The sequence below is a fragment of the Acomys russatus genome, chromosome 2, assembly GCF_903995435.1.
Source record: "Acomys russatus chromosome 2, mAcoRus1.1, whole genome shotgun sequence".
In the NCBI taxonomy this organism is placed as follows: Eukaryota; Metazoa; Chordata; class Mammalia; order Rodentia; family Muridae; genus Acomys; species Acomys russatus.
In genome coordinates, this window is record NC_067138.1 from 2,258,357 (window position 1) to 2,286,109 (window position 27,753).

Consider the following 27,753-nt stretch of genomic DNA (forward strand, 5'->3'; position numbering starts at 1 on the left):
CTGCCCACAGAATCAGGGACAAGCTTGTCTCACTGCAGTGTCACTCTTTCTGGCAGTAAATGAAAGGCATATGGTTAGATGGTCTAAGGCCCCTTCCAAGTCCTGACAATCTATGTGTTTTGCGTTTTAACTGTGTCACTGAGGGCATAGTAGCTTGGAGTTATCTGGTTGTCAATAAATCATCACTTGTGGTCAGACAGTGTGCTGACCAGATTTTTGTCAAGTTGACACAGGCTTAGGTCATCTGGGTTGAGGGAACTTCAACTGAGCAAACATCTCCATCAGATTGTCCTGTGGGCAAGTCTGTGGGGGCACCTTCCTGATTACTGATTGTTGTGGGAGGGCCCAGCCCACTGTGAGCTGCACTATGCCTTGCCGAACGATCCTGGATTGTATAAGAAAGCCGGCTGAGCAAGGCAGTAAGCAGCATTCTTTCATGGCCTCCACCCCAGTCCCAGCCTCCAGGTTCCTGCCCTGAATTCCTGCCCAGGTTTCCCTTTGTAATGGACTACAGTTGTAAGATGAAACAAACTATTTTCTTTTCAAGCTGCTTTTGGTTATGGTGTTTACCACACCAAATAAGACCAATAAAACAGATAACAAAATAGCCAGTATGTATATTACCTAAGGTGGGAAAGAATGTAACAATAAGCAGAGCTTGCCACACAGGGTAGTGTGCTCCTTTAATCCTAGCACTCAGGAGGTGGAGGCAGGTGGATCTCCATGGGTTCGAGGCCAGCCTGGTCTTCAAAGTGAGTCCCAGGACAGCTAAAGCTACACAGAGAAACCCTGTCTTGAAAAACCAACACCCCCCAAATCAATATGCATATATGCCTATTTGCATCTGAGAAGTGAGGCAACACAGATTAGGAAGGAAATAACTGTTAATTATGTAATTCTAATAACTTAGACTCCAAAACACTGACCTCGTTTAGAGGTGGAAATACTGTTTCCCCTTACTGAGATGCTTTTGAGTAGTTTGGATTCACAGAACTTCAAAGAAGGTATTTAATTAACCTAACCATTCTTTTTTTTTTAAAGATGCATTTATTTATTTATTAAGTATGCAGAAGAGGGCACCAGACACATTATAGATGGTTGTGAGCCATCATGTGGTTGCTGGGAGTTGAACTCAGGACCTTTGTAAGAGCAGGCTATGCTCTTAACCTCTGAGCCATCTCACCAGCCCACCATAACCATTCTTCTCGACAAAAAACAGTTTTTTACACTTGAATTGTGCTTATCTAATGCTCAATTAAAGAGGCACCTGTGTATGTCCATGTAGGAAATAACTGATGGGCTAAAAGTGTGATTCTTAGGTATATTTTATTTTTATTTTATGTGTATGAATGTCTGTGCATCATGTGTGTGCCTAGTGCCCAAGGAGGTAAAAAGAAAGTGTTGAATCTTCTGGAACTGAAGTTGCAGATGGGTGTGAGCCTCCTCGTGGGGGCTGGGAATAGAACTTGGGTCCTCTTGCAAAAGTAGCAAGTGCTCTTCAGTGCTGAGGCACCTCCAGCCCTAGGGCACTGTAATTCTTCTGAACATACTTTAGGAAGGTCTGGTGCCTGCCTGCCTTGAGTGCCAGAGCAGGGATTAGTGGGCTTGTGCTGCAGCCCGGCCTTACTGGTCTGGGTCTAGCCTACAAGGACTGTATCTGTGTCAGAAATGCTCGTACTGGTAGCCTTGGCCTTTTCCCCCTTTTGTGGCACCTCTGTCAGCATTGGATGGAGCCATTTCATAACTTTTTTCCCCCAAGACAGTGTTTCTCTATGTTATCTTGACTGTCCTGGACTCTCTTTGTAGACCAGGCTGGGCTCGAACTCACAGCGATCCGCCTGCCTCTGTCTCTGGGATTAAAGGTGTGCGCCACCATGCCTGGCTGCCATTCCATGTCTTTTACAGGCCTCATTTTTGTCCTCATCTGGACTCTGAGTGCTTTAAGTCTCATCTTTGAAGCCACTTGTAACTCTAAAACCCTGTATTTCTAAGATTATTGTGTTTCCTATTGTTTCTACATAATGAACTAAATCTAAGAGCAAAGGATGTGCTGTGATGCGCACTGAGAGGCAAAAGCAGAAAGTCTGCATACATAATTTAATGTTGATACTTGTGTTCTTTAGTTTGATCACAGAGGAAATAGCAGCTGATGTCATAGCCTGTCTTGTTTTCCATTTAGATCCCAGGAGAGATTTAGGAGCCATTTCCTTTGACTCAATTTCTCAGACAGCCCTCGTGTAAGTGTTCAGAGTATGCATCCAAACTGTAAGAGAATTAAGTGGTTCAATTTCCATCACTGGGGAGGAGTATGTGTGCATGGCCAGAGATTCCCTGATAATTCCTTTTTTGTTTGTTTGGTTGGTTTTTGGTTTTTTGAGACAGAGTTTCTCTGTGTAGCCTTGGCTGACCTGGACTCACTTTGTAGACCAGGTTGGCCTTGAACTCACAGCGATCCACCTGCCTCTGCCTCCCGAGTGCTGGGATTAAAGGCGTACGCCACCACGCCCAGCCCTTCATGATTCTTGATTGAGGAATGAACAGAATATAATAAGCTTGTGCTTTGTGATCTATAGAAAATGGATTTTGGGTATTGAACAATTCAACTTCTCTATTTAACATACAGGGAAACTGAGGCCCAGAAAAGAGCTACTTGAGAAAAGGAGTGACCTGGGTGGGTCTCTGACCTGTAGTTCAGCATTGTCTCCATCATACCCTGTTAGTATAAGCACTTTCTTTCTTTCTTTTTCTTTCTTTTTTTTCCACGACAGGGTTTCTCTGTGTAGCCTTGGCTGTCCTGGAACTCTCTTTGTTGACCAGGTTGGCCTTGAACTCACAGAAATCCACCTGCCTCGGCCTCATGAGTTCTGGGATTGAAGGCATGGGCCACCATGCCCGGTTTAGTATAGTTCTTCCCCAAGAGATAAGGACAGAAAGAAAGGGTGCTCCTTCCATCTTTGGAGAGGTAGGGTTTACCTACCAGCAGGCTGAAGGGAGCTCTTTCCACCTTCCCATGTCCATGAGGGCAGCTGCGGTGGAATGAATTACTATTTAGCTTCATTCCAGTCTTTCTTCATTCCTTAGGGACGGATCACATCCTAGCACTCCCTTGACGCTGGCTGGGTGTGGTGAGGCATTCCTTTACTCCTAGTATTCAGAAGCTACAAGGAAGAAGATTAGGAGTTCAAGTCCATCCTCTGCCAACAATAAGTTCAAGGCTATCCTGGCCTACATGAGTCCTTCATATAAAAGAAAACAAAATAAAGGTAACAAAAATAAACTTGACTTTCCACTCAGGACTCAAAATAAATGAAACAAAGTTCTGGACAAGAAAGAGACTTGGACTCCCTCCCTCCCTGTCTCCCTCCCTGTCTTCCTCCCTTCCTCCCTGTCTCCCTCCTCCTCCTTTGCCCCCTCCCTCCCCCCTTCTCTCTCTCTCTCTCTTGTTTTTGTTTTTGGGTTGTTTTGTGTGTGTGTGTGTGTGTGTGTGTGTGTGTGTGTGTGTGTGTGTGTGTGTGGTTTTTCAAGACAGGGTTTCTCTGGGTAGCCTTGGCTGTCCTGGACTTGCTTTGTAGACCAGGCTAACCTCAAACTCACAGTGATCCACCTGCCTCTGCCTCCCGAGTGCTGGGATTAAAGGCGTGTGCCGCCACCGCCTGGCTACAAAATTTATTTATTTATTTATTTATTTATTTTAGGCAGGATTTTGGTTTCAAGCCAAGGTATGTATAGCCTGGCTGTCCTGAATTCAATTTGTAGACTAGGCTGTCCTGGAACTCAAAGATCCATCTACAAACAAACTTAAAAAAAAAAAGTTTTAAAGAGATTTCTCAGCTCAAATGTGATGATGCACACCTTTGATCCCAGAGCTCAGCAGGCAGAGGCAGGTGGAGCGGACATAGTGGGTGCCTGGCCAGCTAGGTCTGAATAATGAGACCCTGCATCAAACAACAGCAACAAGAAGATTGCTCTGTAATAGATGCTCATAGTCCTCACACAATAGATAAGGTATCTTACTTCCAGAAATTACTGCCTAGTGAGACACTTGCTTCTCCATGAAGTGAATCTTAAAGAATGGAGAAAAATTTGATAAGCTTCATCTCACTGGCATTTCTTTCTAGAATATTCTGCTCTTGCTTTGATAGGCCTTCACCATCTGAATGACCTATGTATATGACCTCCGACAAGCCTGGAAGCACCTGAAGTATAAGGAATATATCAATGGCCATCCTTTTTTTTTTTAATTTAATTTATTTATTTATTACAGGCCAGAAGAGGGCACCAGATCCCATTATAGATGGTTATGAACCACCATGTGGTTGCTGGGAATTGAACTTAGGACCTCTGGAAGAGCAGTTCAGTGCTCTTAGCCGCTGAGCCATCTCTCCAGCCCCTCAGTGGCCATTCTCGAGCCCTTGAACCACTGAGGACATCCATTGAGAAAAATGAATGAATGAATGAATGGTATATATTTAGGCGGAAAGGAAATTGTTTACACTTCTCCCAAATTTACTCCAAATTGTATTTATTGTGTTTCTGTGAAGGAACTTACTTCTTACAGCTTTGGTAAACTTAGCTTTGTTTGGCTAAAGAAAACTAATAAAGTTAGTGACCCAGTGAGATGGTCCAGTGGGTAAGTGCTTTTGCTGCCTAGTCTGAGGGTCCTGGGATCAAACTCATGTTATCAGGCTTGACTGCTAGTGTCTCTAGTCATTGAGCCATCTACCAGAAAATTTTTTCATTGTTTGTTTGAGACAGGGTCTCACTAAATACTTCTGGGTGGCCTGGAACTTGCTAAGAAGGCCACACTAGCCTTGAGCTCACAAAGATCTACCTAGAATATGTATGTTTTTTGAGACAGGGTTTCTCTGTGTAGCCTTGGCTATCCTGGACTGCTTTGTAGACCACGCTGGCCTTGAACTCACAGAATTCACCTGCCTCTGCTTCCTGAGTGCTGGGATTAAAGGCATGAGCCACCACACCCAGCTCTGCCCACCATTTTTTTAAAAAGCCATATTAGTGCATATGCATCATTCAAAGTAATGGGTTTCTTTTTGTTTTTTTTTTTTTGTTTGTTTGTTTTTTCGAGACAGGGTTTCTCTGTGTAACAGCTCTAGCTGTCCTGGAATTTGCTCCATAGACCAGGCTGGCCTCGAACTCACAGAGATCCACCTGCCTCTGCCTCCCAAGGGCTGAGATTAAAGGTGGACGCTGCTGCCACCACCTGGCCAAATAATGGGTTTCATAAGGACACTTTCTTTTTTCTTTTTCTTTCTTTCTTTTTTTTTTTTTTTTTAAGATTTATTTATTAAGAATGCAAAGCTGGGTGGTGGTGGCGCATGCCTTTAATCCCAGCACTTGGGAGGCAGAGGCAGGTGGATCCCTGTGAGTTCGAGGCCAGCCTGGTCTACAAAGTGAGTCCAGGACAGCCAAGGCTACCCAGAGAAACCCTGTCTCGAAACAACAAAAAAACAAAACAAAACAAAAAAAGAATGTTGTTTGCCGGGCGGTGGTGGCGCACGCCTTTAATCCCAGCACTTGGGAGGCAGAGGCAGGTAGATTGCTGTGAGTTTAAGGCCAGCCTGGTCTACAAAGTAAGTCCAGGATAGCTAAGGCTAACACAGAGAAACCCTGTCTCGAAAAAACAAAAACAAAAACAAATAAACAAACAAACAAAAAGAATGCAGTGCTCTGCCTTCATGTACACCTGCAGGCCAGAAGAGGGCACCAGGTCACATTATAGATGGTTGTGAACCATTATTGTGGGTGCTGGGAATTGAACTCAGGACTTTGGAAGAGCAGTCAGTGCTCTTAACCTCTGAGCCATCTCTCCAGCCCCATAAGGGCATTTTCATTCAAATGTATTGTTTACTATCATAGTACTTTCCCTGTTATCCTTTCTTGTCCCCACATTCAATCTAGCTTCCTTCCTTTACCCCAAGAAATAGTCCCTTTTCTACTTTCATGTCATATCTGTGTATCAATGTATGCATGTGTGTGTATGTACGTACATGTGTGTATCTATCTATTTTTCTATCCATCTGCTTCTAGAAATGTTTTTCTGAGTCTTTCTTTTTTCTTTTCTTTTCTTTCTTTCTTTTCTTTTTCTTTCTTTCTTTTTTTTTTTTTTTTTTTTGAGTCTTTCTTATTTTACTTAACCAAATGGTCTCTGGTTCAATCCATTCTCCTGAAGAGAACCCTTCTTCTTTATGTTGAAAAAGACTCATTGTGTATATATGTGTGTGTGTGTGTATGTGTGTGTGTGTGTGTATGTGTGTGTGTATGTGTGTGTGTGTATGTGTGTGTGTGTGTATGTGTGTGTATGTGTGTGTGTGTGTGTAGGTGTGTGTGTATGTGTGTGTAGGTGTGTGTGTGTAGGTGTGTGTGTGTGTGTGTGTATTCTACATCTACATTTCCTTTATCCAGATATCTACTGATGGAAAACCTACTCATCTCCAAAAGTGAAGAATGCCCCTTGGGGCTGAGGCACTGCTGCAGTGGGTAAAGTACCTACCTTGAAACATGGGGCCCTGAGTTTAGATTCCTCAGCACCCATGTAAAAGGTGTGGGGAGGTGACACATGCCTGCACTGGGAGGCACAGAAGAGGGATTGTTCCTGGGGCTCGTTGGGCACCCAGTCTTATTGAAACACTGAGCTCCAGGTTCTGTGTTAGATCCTATCTCAAAAAAATAAGGCGGAGAGGGCCAGTAGGCTGGCTTAGCGAATAAGGTCGCTTACACCCAGGTCTGACAACCTGAGTTTGATACCCAGAATTAACGACGTAGAAGAGAATTAATTCCTACAAGCCTTTACATTTTATTGCTTTTATTTACCTATAACAGTAAATTATATAAAAATTCATATGATGGGCTGGAGAGATGGCTCTGTGGTTAAGAACATTTACTGTTCTTCCAGAGGGTCTGGGTTCAGTTCCCAGCACCACTATCATGCGGCCCACAGCCTCCTGTTTCAGGGGGTTTGACTCCCTCTGACCTCCACTTGTGTACAGGGGTGCACTAAGCCCACACAGACACATACACATGAAAATAAATACATTTAAAAAAAACATCCATATGATGCCGAGGTCAGCATGGTGGTGTATGCCCTTAGTTCCAGCACTTGAGAGGCAGAGGCAGGTGGATCTCTCTGAGTTCCAGGCCAGGCTGGTCTACAGAGTCAGCTCCAGGACAGCCAGGGCTACATAGTCAGGCCCTGTCTTATTGTTTTTTAAATTACCTTTATTATCTATATTATCTGTAGGCCTGGCTATCAATCAATTAAGACATAGACACTTGTTATATTTTAAAATAGCCTTAGTTAACCTGGGGCAGGGCAGATATCAATCCTCTAAACTACCTCGCATAGTGGGACCTCAGGTTTGGGATGCCTGCCTCAATCCCATGCCATCTGTTTTTAATAACTTCTATCAAGCTGCTTTTCATTTATAATCTCAAATACTGTTCATGTTTTTCAACTGGGCCGGATTCTCCATCCATGGCAGCCATGTGCTTCTCCTCCATCTAACCCATGTTGGCCTTCCTCTCTTTGCTTTAGGTTTCTCTCTTTCTCCTCTGGGCAATCCTTCTGCTTCCCAGAATTCTTCTCTCCTAGCCCCACCTATCTCCTTTGTCCTGTCCAGGTGGGATGGCTTTTTATTAAGCAAAAGGTAAGTCACAGAGACAGTAAACAGTAATTGGCATCAAAAGACATCAGACCATCCCCCAACATTGTCTCAAAGGAGAGAAAGAGAGCCAGGCATGGTGGCATGTGCACTTAATCCTAGCACTTAGGAGGCTGAGGCAGGATCTCTGAGTTTGAGGCCAGCCTGGTCCTCAGAGCACAGTTTCAGGACTGTCAGGGCTACACACAGAGAAACCTTGTCTCGGAAAGAGAGAGAGAGAACAGCAAGTGCTCACTGAGACACCTCTTCAGCCCCACATATTTATTTTATAACCATACAGAATTAGGGAAGGAAGGAAACAATCTCCTATAATCCTGAAATAACTGTTATTACATCTATGATAACTTTTTTGGAGTTTCTCCAAGTGTCCGTACTCTGCCTCTAATGTTAAGAGCAGGACAGACATGTCTGATGGAAGACAAACACCACTCATCTAAGCTTAGAAAAGACAAGCCTGCCCAAAGGTAAGTGCTTTTTCTGCCGGCATCTCAGAGTCCAGTTGCTCCATAGAACAGTGAGGGAGGAGCATGTGGTCATTCATTTTCAGAATGTTTGGAATCCATCAGTGGAGAACAAAGGCCAGGTCCTGACATGTGAAACCTTACTGTAAATAGCCACGTCCTCAGGGCCTCTCCCAGGCTCAGGCTGGGAACACAAGGTAAGCTGTCCTTGCTGCTTGGCTACTGGCTTTAGCACCCCTGCCTCCGTGTGAGCACCTCCACTTCTGGGGACTTCCTAACTCTCTAAGACAGCACCGTCTGCCTCTCAATGTCATGTGCCCAATAGCCCCAGTATGACTTCCTAACCATTTGACATAAATTGCCTCATCTTCCCTCATGGTTCTGTGAGGTGGCTGGGAGTCTTCCTTAAAAGTCTCAGAAAAGAAGAAGTGCTGTCTCCAGGATAAACTACCTTTTGCAAAATCCTTGTATTTGTAATTTTTTACCTTATGCATAACCTTAATTTTTCCTTTTCACATTTTTAATTTATTCTTTTTATTTTTGGTTTTTTTCAAGACAGGGTTTCTTTGTGTAGTCCTGGCTGTCCTGGACTTTCTTTGTAGACCAGGCTGGCCTCGAACTCATAGAGATCTGCCTGCCTCTGCCTCCCAAGTGCTAGGATTAAAGACGTGCGCCATCACCACCCGGCTTTTATTTCTTCTTCTTCTTCTTCTTCTTCTTCTTCTTCTTCTTCTTCTTCTTCTTCTTCTTCTTCTTCTTCTTCTTCTTCTTTTTGGTTTTTTCAAGACAGGGTTTCTCTGTGGAGCCTTGGCCATCCTGGACTCACTTTGTAGACCAGGCTGGCCTCGAACTCACAGCGATCTGCCTGCCTCTGCCTCCCGTTATTTATTATTATATTTATTCTTATTCTTGCATGTGTGTCTGTGCACCAACTGTGTGCCTGATTTCCTTTGAGGGCACCAGATCCCCTGGAGTGGAGTCCCAAATGGTTGTGAGCCACCATGCCAGTGCTAGAAATTGAACCAGGTCCTCTAGAAGAGCAAGTACTGCTCTTAACCACTGAGCCGTCTCTCTAGCCCACAACCTTAACTTTTCTATTTAACAACAATAGACTGACTTACTCTGAGATATCTGGTTTTTTTTTTTGTTGTTGCTGTTTGTTTGTTTGTTTTGGTTTTTCAAGACAGGGTTGAAGGAGAGATAAACCTGTTTTTGTAATGATCCGACGTGTGAGATCGGAACGGTCTTGTGAGAAGAGGTGAGGTTAATGCACTAGAAGACAAACCACCTCGTGCAGGAGCTTGATTGTTGCCACCTGAAAAGATTCATGAACAGAGTCTGGGAGGAGATATATAAATGAACCCAAAACTGGAGGTGGGGCCTTTGGAGACGTGGGATAGTTTTGGCTGTTCATCGCTCCACGTCGAGATGCTCCTAGAGAGAACCGCTCGAGGGAAGGCTTTGGGGCTCCGGCTCCTGCTGAGGTTCCGGGTTCTGGTTACTCCAGGTTCCAGCAGGAGAAATCCTGTTGATAATGCTAGGAGAATCGTTCCTCGGAACTGATATCCTTATGGTTTTGTTATTCTTTAATCCTCTTTTCCTATTGTTAGTCAGGTTATAAGGAACGTATGCTCGGTTAATAAGTTCATAATAAGATATATTGGTTAAGAAACTGAACCTTGTGGTGGCACATGCCTTTAATCCCAGCACTCAGGAGGCAGAGGCAGGTGGATCGCTCTGAGTTCGAGGCCAGCCTGGACTACAAAGCGAGTCTAGGACAGCCAAGACTACACAGAGAAACCCTATTTCGAAAAACCAAAAAAGAAAAAAAAAGAAAAGAAAAGAAAACTGAGCCTACACAGGGTCTCTCTGTGTACCCTTGGCTGTCCTGGACTCACTTTGTAGACCAGGCTGAACTCGAACTCACAACAATCCGTCTGCCTCTGCTCCCGAGTGCTGGGTACTCTGAGATATCTGGCTCTGCATTTTCATGTACACACACACATATAATTCAGCAATTGTCCCAGAAGAAATGTGTGCATGAGTACCCAGATCTTCAATTCATGGTTCTTCCCACAATAGAAGAACTCCTTGGCCACCCATTTTAATTGATCTCCATACTGTGACATGCAGGCCAGCTGCAGGCAGTGGTTAGTAGAGTCAGTGTTGCTGCAGTGGCTGGGCAGAAGCTTGGACCTAAGGCCAGCTTTCCCTTCTGGCCCCTTTGTGAAGTTTTGAAAGTGTCAGATAGGAGCCTTCCTAGCGCACGCTTCTTCATATGCAGTAGAGGCAGGTGGTATCCATCCAAAGTGCTGCTTAGAGGGCTCAGTAAGATGTCTTTAAAGTTCTTGACTTACGGTGGCCACTTAATAAATGATAGCTACTAATAGTAATTATTGACAGGAAGTCATGCCTCAGTCGTACTCAAAATGAAGCAAGAAATTTTTTAAAAATCACATCACTATCCATTATCATTTTCTAGTCCCATTTAATTTATTACTGGCCTCTAGTTCACAGTAAGTTTAAAGGAACGGCAGATTCCAGTAGCTTCAAGCCCACACTTTCTATTCAGTTTGCAGTCCAAAGGCAGATTGGATTTGTGCTCCATCTGACACAGCTTACATTGAGGGAGGAATCCGACCAAATTAGAGGGGCTTTTGAGGGTCTTTGACATTGGACACCACTGGATAAGCATTGTTCTCTTAGCATGAGAAATGCCACCTCCTCTGATCAGTCCAACCTTTGCAGATGCTCTGCAGCCTCTTTCTACGCCTGTCCTTCCAATCATCTCTTTGATGAGAGTGTCCTTTTAGGTTCGTTTTTGGACCCTCCCCTCTATTTGCATATGCAATCTAGTCTGGCTTCAACGGCTATTTGCCACCTGACTCTAGCTCATTTTTCTTTCCAGAAACACAGACATGCATATACAACCATGTCTTTGTCTGTTGGTTTACTTTGGATGAGGATCATATGTAGCCACAGATAACCTTGAACGCCTGGTCCTCCTGCCTGTGCCTCCAGAGTCTTTGAACCATATGGGTACATCAGCATACCTAACTCATCTGATGACTCGACAGGACTGTCTCCTGTGTTGGCCCATGAGTACCTGACACATGGCCTTCTCAATGTGGAAACAATTCCCTTCCCTTCCACCTTAGCCCGTTTAGGGCTGTTACTCCAGAATATCTGAAACTAGGTAACTTATGAAGAACAGGTGCTTATTCTATCTTGGACGAAATCAAGGCACTGGCATCTGGCCTGTGGGCCTTTTTGCTGCATGCTCACATTCAGGCAGCAGGGGAGCCAGAGAGAGGCCGCTCCTGAAATTCCTGCTTATAGTGGCTTTTGCTCACTCACAAAGGCAAAGCTGTCCAACCCTAAGCACCTCCTGCTATGTATGTCCCACATCCCACTGTTGCTTCAGGGATGAATTTTTTAGCACATGAATGGGATGGGGACACAGTCAAACCACAGCCATACAGCTACTCATTTCTAAAACAGGAATCTGCACTAACTTTGAGTCATCTCCCACCTTTAGGCTCTGTAACTAACCTCCAACTTCTATAGGTTATATCTCCTTAGTAGCATCTAGAAGTCTTTATGTTCCTTCTATTCTTTTTGCTGTGGTTTTTGCTGAGTCTATCCCCCAGGCAGTCTTCTATATTATCCCCGCTAGTGTATTTCACACCCTGGATCTACATGGTATTTCTAAATACAATTTTTGTAATGTCAGTGTCCTGTATAAAATACTCCAGAGCAGGCAAGATGGCTCAGCAGGTGATAGCCTTTGCTGCTAACTAAGCCTGGTGGCTTGAGTTAGATCCCTGGGTCCCCCATGATGGAAGGGGAGCCCTGAAAGCTATCCTCTGAACTCCTTACACACACACACACACACACACACACACACACACACACACAGACACAGAGAGAGAGAGGTTATAAAATTAGGGAAAAAGCAAAATTATACCTCTGTGTAAGCTATTCATAGTAGAGGAAACTAAGTTGAGAGGTATATAGGATTCTCTGAACTACTTTCATAGCTTTTCCAAACATCTTAGAACATTCTAAGTTTTCTGTTAAAACCCTGGCACGGAGCCGGGCATGATGGCACATCACTTTAATCCCAGCACTGGGGAGGCAGAGACAGGTGGATCGCTGTGAGTCCAAGACAGCCAAGGTACACAGTGAAAACTTGTCTAGAGAAAAACCAAAAACCACCTGGTATGATGACACATTCCTTTAATCACAGTACTTAAAAGGCAGAGGCAGGTATAGCTCTGTGAGTTCAAGGCCAGCCAGGGCTAAATATCTTTAAAAGAAGAAGCACAAGAAACAGAAGAAAGACTGAGGACATGGGAAGTGGGAAGGGAGAGGAGAAGGATGAGGAGAGGAGGGGGAGGGGAGAGGGAGGGGAGGGGAGGGGGGAGGGGAGGAAGAGGGGGAGGAGGAATCAGGGGCATTCTCGTGAGCTTATCTGTGGTGGCTTCTATGTGTCTATAAGACTTATCTTGTCACACTGTGAAAGCGTGCAGCATGTCTTCTCATTCTTGCGTCCCCAAAGCCAGCAGAATGCTTAGGAAATGAAAAGTGCTCAGAGTCTCCTAGGTAAATGTTTGCTGTTAAATAAAAGGATGTGGGTAGGTAGGTTGTGTGTGTGTTGGGGGGGGGGGTGTAGTACAAAAGTCTTCACTGTAAGCTAAATTCTTTGTAGTGAAATTATAGGTGAGAAGAGCTGAATAGTCGACAACATCTCCTGTAACTCCACACAGTGTTTACACTTGCACACTCATTCTTCTGCAGCTAAAGAGCCCCAGGTCAACTGGGTTGTTCACTCCAGGTGAGCCTGGCACGTCCCAGGAGGGTGTGGATTGTGTGCCAAGTATTTGAAGGCCAGCGAGGGCGGAGAGCAGCCGAACTGGTTGGGAGAAGAATGACCCAGAAGGCGGTGAATCTCCAGTTGGGCAAGTCTGCCCTCAGCCCTTGAATCGATGAGCTGCGTGACCTTGGCTGAGCACCTGCCTCCTGTGGGATCCCGTGTTCCTGTCTGTAAGATGAAGGTTTGGACCGGGCAGTCTCTGAAGTTCCTGCCAGGACATATGCTTGGCGACCGGCGTGAAGTCTGTGGCCAGCTGTGGGAGGAAGCAAGTAAGTGTGTCTTGGGAACTAATGGCCACTGGAGCTTTGGCCCAAGGTTGGCAGATGTCTTCAGCAGGCAAGAAACCATGCTAGGCATTCTGGGAGTGGGGAGCTTGGGGATAGCCACTTCAGTAGTGTCTTCAGGATCTAGAAAGATGCGTTTTTAGGGTTTGGAGTGGGCAGGTGATTAATACATCGATGGTGTTTGGGGGAAGTTTTAATGTGTGTTAGCTGAGAGTTTTAAGCATTTACTTTGAACACTGTAATTATCCAGTTGCATATTGAAGTTGATGCACTGTGCCTTCTGGAACTTGGCTGGGTGTCCTTCTGTTGAACTGTTGAAATCATTAACTGTGGCTAGTTGTAGCTTGAGGCTATGAACAACCAAGTTATAGAAATGTAGAATTTGCCCAAGTTTTTTTTTTAAAGGTCATTTATTTTTAAGTTTACTTGCTTATTGGTTGCCAGTAGCTTAAAAAACAGATTTTAATTATTTTTTTACAATAATAATTTTACTTGTGTGTATGGATTGTGCAAAGTAATGGGCTTCATTTTTATTTTTTTCATACATATCCATTCCCTTTTACTCTCTAGTGCTGTCTCCTGGCCCTGCTGATTTCCTTCAATCTTCTCTTTCCATGTGTTTACTTTCTTAATCTAATGAGAGGAAATGTGAGGGATTTGTCTTCCTGAGGATGGCTTATTTCACTTAACATCGTGTTTTTCAGTTCTATTTTTTCCAAAGACAATTTCATTCTTTTTTTTTTTTACACCTAAAACTCCACTTTGTATATATACACTACTTTTCTTTCTTTCTTTCTTTCTTTCTTTCTTTTTTTTTTTTTTAGACAAAGCTTCAGCTGGGCCTTGAATCCTAGCACTCGGGAGGCAGAAGCAGGTGGATCACTGTGAGTTCGAGGCCAGCCTGGTCCAGGACAGCCAAGACAACACAGAAAAACACTGCCTTGAAAAACCAGAGAGAGAGAGAGAGAGAGAGAGAGAGAGAGAGAGAGAGAGAGAGAGAGAGAGAGAGAGAGAGAGAGAGAAGAGAAGGCTTATCTGTGTATCACTAGCTGTGCTGGAATTCACTCTGTAGACCAGGCTGGCCTTGAACTCACAGAGTTCTGGCTTACGCTATACTCTTTAAACCCATTAGGAGGTAAGTAGGCTTGACTATGGTAGATAGTACCATGATAAATGTGAACTTGCAGGCATCTCTGTTGTGTGCTGACTTTCACACCATTGGACCCAGAACTGGAGCAGCTGCAGTCTATGGTTGTTCTAAGTCTTTTAGAGAACTGTGATAATGACTTTGGCATGTACGTTATAGGCTCCTTGGGAAGTACAAGGAAAAGTAAACATTTAGCCCCGTATTGACACATGGCTATAATCTCATTATTTAATATGCTAAGTCAGGAAAGTTGAGAGTTTGAGGTATATAGTGAGCTCCGGGACCTGCTAGGCTACATGGTGGTGTTCTGTGTCACAAAGAAAAGAGTGAGAAAGAAAATCTGCCTAACTGTGTGACTATGTCATAACCAGCTAGTTAACACGGATAAGTCGTCATGGACAGTATCATGGTCTAACAACCCTGGGAAGCTTCTTTCTCTTCTCTGGCATCAGAGTTTTCCTGCCTCTGAAAGAACCGGAAACACCTAGGTTCCTGGCTCAGGGCAATTCCTTACAGATCTGGTGTTCCTTAGAAAAATAGTTACGGGCTGGAGAGATGGCTCAGTGGTTAAGAGCACTGTCTGCTCTTCCAGAGGTCCTGAGTTCAATTCCCAGCAACCATTTGTTAGCTTATGACCATCTAAAATGAGATCTGGTGCCCTTTTCTGGTACATCGGCATACATTCAGGCAGAACACTGTATATGTAATAAATAAATCTCTAAAAAAAGAAAAGAAAGAACAGAAAAATAGTTACACAATGATTGACATGAGTCCCATCGTAAAGGTTTTGAATTTCAATCGTAGTAGAAAAAGCACCAGCCAGATGTTAGGGTGGCTGAGTGTCCTCCTTAGAAGACCAACACTGAGATGGCCAGAAGCCAAATAAAACATCCATGTTGGGGGAAGAAGGAAACAGCTAGGACCAAGAGTGAGAGAAAATGGACTAAGTGTGAGGTCCTAGAAAGAGGAGCCAAAACACAGAAACAGTAATAGTTAACCTTCCTGAGAACTGACTCTTTGTCAGGCATGGCTGGAGATCCCTGACCATACTGATCTCAGCAATGCCCTGGAAGTATTCACAAATGGAGAACTCAGGGTTAGAGAGGTTGAAAGTTCACCTGAGGACACTCAGGGGTAACTTGTAGAGCTGGAATACAGACCTAGGGTTCAATCAGAGAGCTGTACAGTTAATTACCCTGATGCATTTGTAACCTCCCAAGGTCATAAATGACTTCTATGACTCAAGTTCTGTGTCTCTAACACACAGCGTGAGACTGGAAGGTAAGCGTTCTTGTTGAATATTCAGAACAGAACCCAGCAAATTCAACGAGGGCCCTGACCTAGCACCTCAAATTCATGTAGGCTCTACTGGGCTCAGCAAGGCACTAGGGATATAAAGACTGCTAGCCAGGCCTAAGGGCTTGTAGCAGAAACGCAGTCTAGCATGCTGATGGAGGGTTATGGGCAGCACTTCCCTTTAGACACTAGGAGGGTGAAGGAACAGCTTGGTCATTGCACAGCACGGTCTGGGGACACCCTACCTCAGCTCACACCCTGGCACAGGGCACAAATACAGAATTAGATAAACCCTATTTTGCGTCCTACTCCCCACTCTGAAATGAGAAGGGCATCCCAGCTGTAGGACTCTGTGGATTTCCTTAGGACCTCTGTCCTGGTTTGTGTGGGCAAGCAAGACTAATTCTAGGACACACCATTGCCTTCAGTGGCCTTGTAAATGTTTATCTCTCTGACCGCTAACTGAAAGCTGGGGATGGTTGGGACAGTCTTTGGGCTCACTGGATGAACATTCCAAAGCAAGGGTGCTTTTAATGCTGCCTGCAAACGACAGCAAGAACATTTGTCTTTTTTCTGGTTGGCCTGAGTCCTAAAACTTAAAGGTAAAGAGATGCTGGGGTCTAACCTTTTCCTGCCAGCCTCTTGCCCTTCACCACAATGCCTGCACACAAATGGAACCCTTTCCTTTCCTTCCTTAGTGTGTATGGAAACACAGAACTAAAACTTCAAACCAAGTAAACAGAAATAGGGTACAAATTTTTAAGTTTCTGTCATTAACTTAGCTTTATCGCTCAGTTTAGGGTAGTGAGTCTCAACCTTCCTAATGTTGTGACCCCTTAGTACAGTTCTTCATGTGGTAGTGACCCCAACCATAAAAATTATTTTCATTATGATTCGTAACATAGCAGACAGCAGCATGACAGCTAGCAAACACGTCACAACTGTTATGAATTGTAATATAAAGATCTGTGTTTTCCAGTGGTCTTAGTTGACCCCTGTGAAAGGGTCGTTTGGCCCCCAAAGGAGTTGAGACTCACACCTTGAGAATCTCTGGTTTAGGGTGATCAGCTCTTGGCTCTTTCAGCCTTCCTCAGTCTGGACTTATGTGAACACACAGTCAGGAAGACGCTGGAGTTGGGTCCTATTGGGAACCATAGATCGGAGGGACCCTAAATTCTCTCATAGTCTGCTGTGCTATAGGGCCCCAAAGTGCTACTTCCCGGGGTCTCCTTCTCTTCTGCCTCCTGGGAAAAGACTGAAGGCTTTTTCCGGGGAAGCACCGCTGAAAACTCAGTAATGAGTCGAGAACTCACTGGGGACAAGAATCAGAGGGGAAGGCTGAGACGAGCTCTTGTGACAACGACGGTTAGCTGAGCCTGGCTCTCCTCCTTAGTGCAGTCAGCTCGGTTTACTCAGCCCCCTTTAAAGTGGAAGACAAGGATTCTGGGAGGGAAGCATTTTTCAAGTTACTGTGACCCTGTCTCCTCACTGGTAGTCCATCCATGTCTGTACTGTGTGTTGATTCAGAAGCATTTTGGGTTGTTGGAACCTCATCCTTTTCCTTCAGCTACGGGTGAGACAACAGGACTGTTAGGTGGTCATCCAGTGTCAGGCCTGCCAAACATGTAGAAGAGAATTACACGGCCTCGGATTTATAGTCAAAGCCCAAGGAGATGTAAAAATAATACGAAAGCCCGTGGCTTAGGTTGTGATGTTAAGACATTCATTTGTTCAAAGATTTTTTTTTTTTTTTTTTTTTTTTTTGGTTTTTGGTTTTTGGTTTTTCAAGACAGGGTTTCTCTGTGTAGCCTTGGCTGTCCTAGACTCAGTTTGTAGACCAGGCTGGCCTCAAACTCCCAGAGATCCAGTGATCAGCCTGCCTCTGCTGGGATTAAAGGCGTGCACTACCACGCCCGGATTGCTTCAAAGATCTTAAATTACATAATAAAACAAGCCCAGGTTTTGTCTCTATCTACCCAAGATGAAGCAGCTAAAGAGCAGTGAACAAATTAATGTGCCAGAGCAAGGGTCACGGTGAGTTCCTCTGAGACGCTTACCTTCTCGGGACAACCCAGGTCATGACTTCTCTGAATCATCTTTAAAAGGAGCCAGATAAACTCTGGCCTGTGAGCATCTCTAGCGCTTGAAGTCCAGAGAGACCAGGAGGTATCTAGGCTTTGCTCCTTTTCAGCCTCTTGTGTTGCAAAGGCCACAGGAGTGACCTGGAATGTCTTCCTCCAGGGTCCTTGCTGGTATTCAGTTTTCCCTCAACAAACTGTCTCATTTTCAATCTCAACCCTTCTTCAAAATAGGGCATAATTTTTGGGTCAACAGAGTTCTACACTGGGTGATTAAGAAGTCTGATGTAACTGCCCCACGAAGCCTGCGGATGCATGCAAACCCGTCCACACTTTGACCCTGCATGGGAACCAGTTCTGCAGATGGTGCTGTGACCCCACAGAGACTCTTGCTTTCTTTTAAAAGTCATTCCCTGGAACTGACAGCAGGAAAACAAAAATACAATCTTGCTAAACCTGAGGGCAGATAGATTCATAACTCTATAGTAATGACAGGAATACGGAGAGTATTTAAATTCTAATAAAAACAGACAAAATGCACTTTAAGTATTTTGTATACCAGGCCTTGCCTGCCCTGAGAGCTTTTTAGGCATTATCTTGTTTAATCCTCCCATAAATTTTATGATATGGGTATTATGTATTATTATCCCAGCTTTATAGATGGATATTATCACACCTCAACCATACACCAGAACTTCTAGCCAAACACCCAGTAGTTGGTCTATTTAATGTCCCTATTTGGACATTCATGTGGATGTTACAAGTTTAAAGTGTTCTAAACTTGGGTCGGTGAAATGGCTTAGCAGATAAAGGCACACTTGCTGCCAAGCTGATGATGACCTGAGCTCAATCCCCAGGACCTACATAGTGGAAGGAAGGAATGTATGGCTGCTAGTTGTGAAATATACATGAGTGCTTGTGGACTGGCTTGTACACCCACATACCCACATACCCACCCCCCCCACACTACACACACACACAGACACACACAATACACACACACAACACACACACATACCCACATACACACACACAATACACACACACACAGACACACACACAATACACACACACACACACAATACACACACACAGACACACACACATACACACAACACACACACATACACACACATACACACACACACCCACATACATACACACACATATACACACACACATACACACACACAATACACACACAGACACACACAATATACACACACAGACACACACACACAATACACACACACACATACACACACAATACACACACAACACACACTCACATACCCACATACACACACACAATACACACACACACAGACACACACAATACACACACACAGACACACAAACACACATACACACAACACACACACATACCCACACACACACACACACATACACACACACCCACATACATACACACACAGACACACACACACAATACACACACACAATATACACACACACATACACACACATACCCACATACACACACACACATACACACACACATACCCACATACATACACACACACAAATGCACACACACAATACACACACACACAGACACACAAAAAAATAAAAATAAAAAATTAACAAATGTGAAAAATAAGACTGCCCCAAACTTGACTTCTACTATTTTTCTTTCTCATTCTCCTGCCTCCAACAAGCCTGTATAACCCTCAGACTCCCTCATCCCAGGTAATGGCAGTTCTTGCCTTTAAGCTGCTGAGACCAAAATCCCAGGAGTCATCTTTGACTCAGCAGTTTTCCTTTATGCCCTGTCTCCAATCTGGTAAGCAAATCTTGTCAAACTATAGCGGGAATCTGACAGCTTCTCCCTCCCGCGGCTCCTACCCAGCTTGAAGTACCTTCTCTCTCACCTGGACAATTGCACAGCTTCCTTTTACCTGTGCCCTCCAAATCTATCCTCACCCTGGGGGCAGGGAACTGCTAAAGTACAAATTCAGGACCTTCCAAGGCTTTCATCTGACCTGGAGGGAAGTCCCTCCAATGGCCGCCAAGTCTCTGAAGAGGCCAGTGTTCTCTGACTTCATCCACACTCATTGGCTCCAGCAACTTCGGCCTGACTTTCCCTTGGGAAAGACAAGTCTGTAGCTGCCCCCAGAATTGTCACCTCTGTTTTCCCTCTGTCACCATAACTTTGGATCCCCATCTCTGCTCCCATAGCTACAGAGTTTGAACTAGTCCCCAGCCCCACCCCTCACCTCCCCACCCCCTGGTCTTAATTCCAATGTCACTTTCTTAGAATGGCTTGGACTGGTTTACAGGTTTCCTCAACAGTTCTGAGCTTTTCCTGCTTTCAGTTCCTCAACATGTGTTACCACCAGTCAGAGCAATATTTATTGTCTGCTTCCCTCCAGTAGAACTGGTGAGCTGTGTGGACAGGGATTTTTGTTTGATTTCTTACCATGGTACCCCCAGTGGCCAAAGTAGCAACCAGAGAGAGGGTAATGGTGAGCACATAAGAGCACTCAATTTAGCCGGGGCGCGGTGGCGCATGCCTTTAATCCCAGCACTCGGGAGGCAGAGACAGGCGGATCGCTGTGAGTTCGAGGCCAGCCTGGTCTACAAAGTGAATCCAGGACAGTCAGGACTACACAGTGAAACCCTGTCTCAAAAAGCAAAAACAAGAACAAAAACAAACAAAAAAGAGCACTCACCTTGTTGAGTGACTGAAAAACGGAGGAAACAGGGACTCACTTGACTTGACTCAAATACCAGAAGTCAGTGCAAGCCAACCCCCGAAGCTTCAGTTGCGAACCTTAGATTTGACATATATAGCCTGTAAACTATAGAATTCATATGCCTTCCCAGTGAGAATCACTCCCCATACTCAGAAATTAATAAAGGACAAAAGAATTCCTTAATATAGCTTGCATCTGGCCCTGGCTGGTGCCCAAAAAGGAGCCAGCCTTAAACAGAGGATTTCCTAACTTATATGCACCATAGGTTTATACAATCTACATATACTGCCATCCTTGACTCTCTTTTAGGTCCCAGGCCCAGGTTATACTTTAAACAAGTTAAGCAGAGACAGGAGTCTGCGACTCCAGCCTCCTAAGCAGATGGGAGAGATCAGCGTTGTTCTTTTTCCAAACAGCTGTCACCTGGAAAAGTTATGCTTTGCTCAGGAAGAGAAGTGGGGGCCTATGGCAGAGGAGGTCTGAGCATTAGTTGTGACTATGCCCCTTGACCTGCCTGTGGAGGTATGTTCATTGATGTGGGGATTGGTCTAATGGATGGTTGTAAGTAAGGGCTATCTTCTTTGTTATGGAAATGAGCCTACTGTCTGGTCAGTCCTGGTGGACAAACATATACATCCTGGGATCCTAAATTTCTGCTTCAGAGGCAGCGTTCCTTCAGCTTAGTTCTACTTTGTGTGACTCAGTGTCTCCTAAGGAAATCTGTTAGTAAGTCCTGTGTAATACCAGCTCTACTGCTTCATGTTTCTTCTACATCACATATACATGTGTGTAGGATATATATCATGTTTCATGCATACATGCATGTACTGAATGATATGATGCCCGTTTGGGATGTCCACACTTGTCGCTTTTACATGGAGTTTGTATTTTTAATACATCATGTTTTCTGTACATTTCAGTCATCATCTCACAATATGGAACGCAGAGCTTTTATATTTGCATTCTCAGGGCCTGGGAGGATGCTTTAGTGATAAAATGTGTGCTGCACAAGCGTGAGGACCTGTAGACCACGTTGACCTTGAACTCACAGAGATCTGTCTGCCTTTCCCTCTCAAGTACTGGGATTAAAGGCGTGCACTGCCTGAAGCCAGAGAAATGTGCCAGTGGCTAAGAGTGAGTAGTGCTCTTCCGTAAGACCTGAGTTCAGCTCCCAGCACCTCTGCAGGGAGGCTCCTGCTGCCTATAATCTAGGTCTAGGTGACTAACACTTCTGACCTTTAAGGGCACCTACGCACGCGCGCGCGCGCGCGCGCGCGCGCACACACACACACACACACACACACACACACACACACACACACACACACACACACACGCTCTCTCTCTCTCTCTTAAAAGAATGATTCATTGTATCCAATCTGTGTGCATACTAAAACTTGGCCAGTCCTCTATTGTGAGAGAGTAAGGTTGGTTCCCATCTTTATCTATAACAGATAATGTTGGAGCCATTATCTGTGAGGCATTTGCTGCACAAAGGCCAAGGCCTACCGCCTCAGGATTAGCCTGAAGGGGCTCGGGAAAAGGAAGCGAGTCCCTTCTGTTGCCAGCAGGCCTCCAGATACCATTTGGTGAAAAGGGTCTCAGACAGGCTTCTGCTTTGATAAAGAAACTTCAAAGCAACCTCGGATTACCCAGGGCCTGTTCCAGAGATAGGCTCTCAGGATATTTACTGTAAACAGAAACCATATCCTGGGACGTCCTCTTTTCTTTTACAACCCAGGGCTTAAAACCTCCAGGCTCTTGGGTGGGGGTGGCCTTTTTGGTCGCCTTTCCTAGTTGTCCTCTTCTGGCAGCTCTTCTGCCCCTTCCCTCAGGAGCTTCAGGTTCCCTGTTCATCCAGTCTCCTGTCCATCCAGTCCCCTGGCAGAGCGAGGCCTCAGCCTCGGCCTTGGAGCAGCTCCCACCAAACAAGCTTCCCTGGAGCTTGGAGAATCGAGAACAACCATCAAAGAGACAACAATTGTCACACGGCAAACCTATTTGCCGATGTGAAACTGTGTTTGCAGGATGATGTTCTAAAAGTGGAGGTACTGTGTCAAAGGGGGTGTGTGTACTACTGATGGACCATGCCACGGTGTCCTCTGCAGCCTTTGGACTTCCATCCCCATTGGCAATGTGTGTGAGAAGTTAGGTACTCCTGTAGTTAGATGCTCCTAACTTTGGGGACACAGACCCTGAGAGTGGGTGCAATCTTTTGCTCATTTATGAGTGTGTTTTCACTTAAAATTAATGTGTGTGGCAGTCAGAGGATGACTTGCTGGAGTCGAGTCTCTCTTTCCACCGTGTGGATTTCATCAGCTTTGTGGTGAGTACCTTTACTCACTCACTGAACCGTCTCTTGCTCCACTCTGTGTTTTCTTGGGGGAGAAGTCCATATGCAAGTGTCATCAGGTTATTAAAAGACTAGAATCAGTGCTTAGCCTGGCCTGGTAGCTCCAGGCCATAATCCCAGCACTAGATGGGTTAAAGCAGGCAGAATGTCTGTTTGATGCCTAACTGGCTCTGTAGGTTAGCCTGGGCCACGTAAATCCTGTCTCAAGCATCCATGCCTTACAACCACAGACCCACCCCCCAACACACACACACAAAAGGAGGGAGGGGGGGCATGGACCAAAATCAATACTTGGAGAAAGCCATATGCTTGAAAATCCAATATAAAGAAAAGTCACTGGAAATATCTTGTGTATCTGCAATAAAACAAAACCTATAAGACCAAATCTATCCATTTACTTTGGTAGACTATTTTATGAGACAAATGCACCAGTTCTAAGAAGACTGGGGTAAATTCCACTACAGTAAAGTCCATGTGTAACAAAAGCTATCTTCCACTAGCATTGGTTTCTGTCTTGGGAGTAGTTTTTACTTAGTTTAGCACACAGAGCTTTGTGCAGGGCAGGTACCCTGTACATCCTCAATGTCTGAGTTGCATGCACTTCTTGTTAGGATTCTGCTTCTGTCGGCCTACCTGTGATGTCCTTGCCTACCTGCCAGGCATGGGGGGAGGTGTGGCCCTGCCCAGGGCTATGTAAAAGGACAGTCCTACCTCCCTGCCCCACCCTTATCTCTTCCTCTGTCTCTGTCTCTCTCTCTCTGGGTTACCCCTCCCCCTTTCCTTCTCTCTCACACTCATTTAATAAACTCTATAATATATTATCTGCTGCCTGGTACCTTATTATCTTATTGCCTTATACCTTATATTTTGAATTATAAAATTGGTGCCAAAACCTCATATAATCTAATATCTGGCACTACCTATCTTATTATCATTTTCTTATATTAAACATAAAGCTTCTCCCATGACCTCCCGTCCTAGAAGATGCAGCATTTCATGCATCTGGTTTTAATGAGGTTGGACCCAAAGTGATTTGCTCAGCCAAGAAGGGCCAGTGGTGACCGCAGGTGTGACATCAGTGCTCTGCTTCTCCCCTCAGCTTGGGCCACAACATCTGTGCAGGAAAGATATTGACCCTTATGATCTTCTCTCTTACTCCTTTGACCGTCTATAGACCAGGAAGCCCTCACCGACATCCCAGTAGCAATATGTGGATCACCTAGCAGAGTGTGATTACTTGCAAAGCAAACAGTAATTATTGTTATCACTGTCAGTTCCGGCCTGGGTTCCTGGCTGAGAGAGAGAACCTGCTTACACGGTGTCTCTCAGAGGGAGTTTATAACACCCTACAAAGTTATATGAGGTGTGGCCTCCACTGAAGTATGTGAGGAGTACTTTAAAACATTTCAAAACGCCCAACTCCATGGCTGCAGAAAATGTAGGCACTGTCCCTGGCGTCAGCGGGCTGGCATGGGCACAGGATGTGGCATTTCTGTCATTGGTCCAGAGGAAGGAACCAGGACCCGGGGGAGGCAGTAGTTAGCCCAAGAACAGGAAAGATGTGGGAAGATAAAGCAGCCCACTGTTTAGTACCAACTGTTAGATTACTGGTTATTAACTACTTACTGTGTGTAGGGCACTGTCCTAAGGGATAGAGGAGCCAAAATGTGTCCTGGGCGATTCTGTGCTTTCAGGTGATTCTGTATGAGAAGATAAAATCCATCCATCCATTCTACACTCACCCATCCTGCATGAATCCATCCAACATCTATCCAGTGAGTGCACACTAGGCATCTATTATGTGGCATCCACACAGCATCCGGGGAACCAACAATTAACAAGACAAAGGTTTTGTGTCTCATAGGAGGCAGATAATATTGGCAGCGAGAGTTCCTAAAACGTGATGTTAAAGTTCTCTTTGAGGATGAAATTAGCTTGACGTTAGTTTGAAACAAATAAGCTGGACTGTCTAATAGGGAGGTGACCCTGGCTAAGAGAGCTGAAATACAGCAAACGGTACCTTGCTGTGGCTGTTTGTGGAGTGCCCCGCCTGGACTAGAAAACAGTAGAGCAAAGAGATTTGTAAATCTGTCCCTGCCGTTCATCTGAAGACAGGGCCATAGGTACTGAGTGAGCTCAGTGACCCAGGCCACACTCTCTCAGAGACTCCCCTTCTCTCTGGGCTTACTCCTCTGGGAAAGTATCTTCAGTCGCCTCCCAGTAAGTCGCCTCCCTGAACTACATACCCTATGTGTCAGGACAGCAGGGGCTTACTGTTTCTTTGGCATCTGACTTCCCTCCTGGGCAGCAAGCTACATGAAGAAAGAGGTTCCGCCAGTCTTTTCTGCTTCTGGACCTCATTTCCTGGCACTTATTAGAGGCATTCAGGAAATAATTGCTAACTGACTGCATAAATAAAGACTGAATGACTCTGACTTTCCAGGAAGATTTTCATATAAAAGAAGAATGATTCTGAACACAACAGGGGACTTTTATTTTTGAAATTCTTAGGGACTAAGTCCTTATAGCAGCACTTGAGCATAAGATAGAAAATGCGAGTGCTGGTTTGTTTGTTTGTTTGTGTGTTGTTTATTTTTGTCATCCTGACACAAGCTAGTGTCATCTAGGAGGAGAGAACCCCAACTGAGAAAATGTCTCCATCAGACTAGCCCGTAGGCAAGTCTGTGGGGGCATTTTCTTGATTGCCAGTTGATGGAAGATAGTCTATCCCATTGTGGGTGGTGCTATCCCCAGGCAGGTGGTCCTAGGTTGTATAAAACAGCAGGCTGAGCAAGCCTGAGGAAGCAAGCCAGTGGGCAGACCCTCCACGGCCTCTGCTTTCAGTGCCTGCCTCCAGGCTCCTGCCTTGAGCGCCTGCCTTGGCTTCCCTCAAGGATGGACTGTAGGCTACAAACTTCTCCCCAAAGTGCTTTTGGTCACAGTGTTTGTCACCGCAGACTAGGACAGCAAATGACCAGGAGCCGAGGGACTCTGAGGCTGGAATAGCAGTTATGGAAAATGATGAAGGACCACCCAGCCTAAGCCTTGAGCTGAGCATGGCATTTGGGATGCAGGGCTAAGGCAGGATGGGGAGGAGTAATTCTAGGCATAGATGAACAACACAATAAAGAAAGCAGCCACGTGGTGGCTCACAACCATCTATAATGTGATCTAATGTGCACTGTATACGTAATAAATAATAAATAAATCTTTAAAAAAAAAAAAAAAAAAAGCAAGTTTGGAATTCAGAGTGCCCGCAGAGGAGCCATGGGAAGCCTGCGCTGGGCATCCCTGGGAGAGGCCTGCTTCCTTGTGGAGAAGGGAATCCCTGAGTTGTACCAGGGAGGGAAGGGCCATTTCTTCTCTTGTGTTCCCTAAAGAATGTTGTGGATGATGACAAGGACTGAATGACTCCAGGAAAAGGCACATTGGAATGGCTTCCCAAAGGTCTCACAGTGGATACTGCTTCAATGGCCTCACCGCTGTCACCTCACAGGATCCAGATTCTGGCCTTTTTTTTTTTTTTTTTTTTTTTTTTTTTGCCCAAGAGGCTCAGAAATGTGATTCATCAGTAGCCAGTGGTCTAAGTTTTCAATGCCGATGTCTATAACCGGGGCACCAACTTCAAGACATCCAATGCTCCAGTGTGAGGCACTCCAGCCCTGTAGGCAGGCCACACGAACACACTCTTCTTCTAATCACTGGTCAGCTTGTCACCTCACAGGAAGAAATGCAGTTGTGAAAGGATGCCCACATCCAGTGGCTCATGCACTCAGGTCCTGTAGGTAGATTTAAAGCCATAGTTTGAGAATTAGAGCTATGATTAGTGTGCTTGGTAAGTTTGGATTAAAACGGGGGAAACATGGAAAGAATGTTTTCAGGTATCTGGCTTACGTCTCTATAATAGAAAGATACCTCAGAATTTCCTCAACAACCAACTTTGCCTCCTTCAGAACTCAGCCTTTGTGCTGTGGGGTCTGCTGGGCGTGGCTTGTCTGATTTCATGTGTTCACGTCTAGGCAACCTCCTCCTGAATGAGGTCTCATCATTTTCTCCAGTCTAAGAACTACTGTTTCTTTAAGGAGACTTAGCCAGTCTCTGTTCTAGTCCATTATGTGTTGATGCCCTAGTTTAACTCTCGGAGGACAATCTCATTTCTAATTCTTTCAGACTAATTCGCTGGTGCTAATTGCTAATGCTTTACAATATGGAGATTCTGGGGCCGCTGGGCCCCAGATGGCTTAGGACAATCTTATTTAACACTGTCAGAATTTTATAAGCTTCACCAATCATATTCCATTCCATTCACCTGTTTCACTGTAATTAAAACACCCAAATCTGTTATTTTATCCTAGCTCCTCCTCCTTCTCTTTCTTTTCTTTTTTGGAGACAGGCCTAGAACTCTCTATGTAGACCAGCAGACTGGCCCCCAAATCACAGAGATCCACTCACCCCTGCCTCCCTAGTGCTGGCATTAAAGTCCTGCACCACCACGCCCAGCTATTAACTAACTTTTGAGGCAGGGCCTTATCATGTAGTTTAGGCCTCAACCTCCAAATCCTCCTGTTTCAGGACCCTGAGCGCTGGGATTACTGACCTATGCTGACCCTCCCAGCTAAGGGGCTTGTCTGCTTTAATTCCCCTAATGGAAAGTATGACACTCTTTGACTTTGGCCACCTGAGGGACAAGCATAGGCATAAAGTGCTGAAACTTGGCACGAAAACCATTACAGTTTGGGTTTGGTCAGCAGGGCGCAATCCTATCTATGTCTCTAGGAAGCCGACTCCAGAGGGCAGCAGGAGAGGAATGGAAACCAAATCCTAGGCCGGAGCTTCAGTTCCATCTGTGAGACCATGGGAGG

General features: G+C 45.0%; 1 protein-coding gene across 1 annotated transcript in view; it reads left to right on the plus strand.

The window, feature by feature from the left end:
- Positions 1-13,030: 13,030 nt before the first annotated feature.
- Positions 13,031-27,753, plus strand: part of Frmpd1 (FERM and PDZ domain containing 1) — a 174,212-nt gene continuing 159,489 nt past the window's right edge. The window contains exon 1 of the mRNA XM_051157516.1: positions 13,031-13,285. The gene's annotated coding sequence lies outside the window, so the exon portion shown is untranslated. The remainder of the gene's footprint in view (positions 13,286-27,753) is intronic.